Consider the following 2327-nt stretch of genomic DNA (forward strand, 5'->3'; position numbering starts at 1 on the left):
TTCAAATACATTCCCATCACTTACACCACCATACCTCTCAAGAAGTGCATCTTTCAAATTCTCCCATGTTAATGTTTCATTCTCCTCCAACAGTCCTTTAAAAAAATGAATTGTAGGACCATCCATACATAATTGTGCCAAATTCACTTTGATTTCTGGTACAATATTCTGCGCACTGAAATAGAGTTCTGCCCTAACAATCCAACCAGCAGGATGATCACCATTAAACGTCGGTAATTCCACCTTCTTACCAGATAGGCGAAATTCATCCAAAGCTTCCCCATGTAAACCAGAATTTTTCTTTTTGGTAGCAACTGACTCATGATTGTGCGATGATTCTTCCATATCCTTTTCCTTATTCGAATTTAATAAAGAGATGATCTTCTCCTGATTGTCTTTATTTTGATTTTGCATTTTATGTAAAGAAACCTCCAAAGTTGTGATTTTCTCTTCAAGTGCAGTCACGTTGGCCTCCATCTTCTTCGGTGGCATCCGGTTTTAGAAATTCAATGACTCTGTCTCGAGAATCTGGTATGTCGGACGAATTTGATAGAAACTAACAGAACAGAATTATAGAGAAAGGGAAATTGCAAGGAACTTGCGATTTTTCGTTGACAAACAAAGAAAATACAATCTGAAAAAACTACAAGAGCAGTTTGCTCTCTTAGAAGATAACTTCTTCTGGGCTAATAACTTCCAAAATAACTTCTCACATAACATAAAAGACAACAAACAACAAACTTAAATACAATCCACAACATCAGCCAATAACCGCCAATAACTAACTATTTGAATTTAAACTAACACAACAATATTATATTACTTATTTATTTTATTTCTCCTTTGATTAACCCTCCAAATGGCGGGTTTACCCTTTTCCTTAGTATGTGCACTATCAAGGGTAATATAGGAAAAGGTGGTTGGTCCCACTTTAAAACGAGCCTTAGTGGAAAGGATTAATAGGAAGTCCCTAGCTCCGTAAAACTAGACATGGAAATAAGGAGTACAAGTATGCAGTGGAGGTTTTGTGATATTAATCGTCTTGTGAGTTCTACATCGTATGTAGATTGAGTGTATTGACATTCACACATCGTATAAAGCTGGCTGAGTTTGTTCCCTTTTATTTTAGCTATGTTATACACGAGGGTAGTACTAGTTAAATTAGAATAGTACTAAAAGCTTTGACTGAGCGGACTTACAGTTTAGTAGGTGTTTACCGTGAATTTTAGTAAACAAGCGCTAGTCTTTAAAAAGGGGTACTTGCAAGATCGACTTGTTAATCATATGATATATGTGCATAAAATGTTATAAGTTTGTTTTAATGGTTGATGAGAGACAGAAAATATACTCTAATTTCTATAAAGAATCAAGATGTAAGTTTGCAGGAAAAATAAGGGATTTCAACGTAGTCAAAATCTTACTAAATGATAATGCAAAAGAGAAAAAAATTCTAGAAATATAAGGGATTTCAACATAGTCGAAATCTTATTAAATGGTAATGCAAAAGAGAGAAATAAATTGATGGAAAGAGACAAGTTAAAATGAAAGAAGTTTTGCTTTAATATAAATAAAATGGTGTTCATAATCTTACATGTTCGCCCATCTAACTCGTTTTTCACTTTTCACTTGAGTACTTTGAGTGTATGAGTTTTAGTAATAAATTAAACACCTGGAATCACATTATAACTCTTATTTATACTAATACACGGCTATCTATCTGCAAGGACTCTCTTCTTAGAAATCGGCACGTATTTCGTTGTATGCTTCTCGTATTTATACTTGCTTCAACGTTTTTTCTTGGGATGGGTAAGACCAAAAAACTATTATTCACTCTAAACTTGCTATGTGTAACTTTGAGAAAAAAATACTAAGTCCCAACTTTAATTTCATAGCAGTGACTTCGACCTCTTAGACTAGAATGTCCATGTTGAAATACTTATTAAAAATATACAAATTTCACTAAGTATTTCTCTTAACTCCTTTCTTATACGTTAAGCTCAACGACGTTGAAATTCCAAGCTAACGAATTTTCCCTTAAAAATACCACTTTCGGCTAACTAAAGACAGGGATGTTTTTTAATCTTCTCATCATTGTTTCAAGTAGTGTGATGACTTCATTGTCATCGTGACAACTTTATCAAGACGTCACCTCAAAAAGTGCAGCCCCCAAAAATTCATCATGGCTCCACTTTCCCAAGACGACATGGGTAATGAGGATCCACCGTTTGATGCCGCCTCTATGTAAAGAGCATGTGTCCCTGAATTTGGCGTTATTTATCAAAAGAGATAAACAAAAGACTTTATCTTTTCCACTATAAATATTCATG

The sequence above is a fragment of the Vicia villosa genome, linkage group LG1, assembly GCF_029867415.1.
Source record: "Vicia villosa cultivar HV-30 ecotype Madison, WI linkage group LG1, Vvil1.0, whole genome shotgun sequence".
Taxonomy (NCBI): domain Eukaryota; kingdom Viridiplantae; phylum Streptophyta; class Magnoliopsida; order Fabales; family Fabaceae; genus Vicia; species Vicia villosa.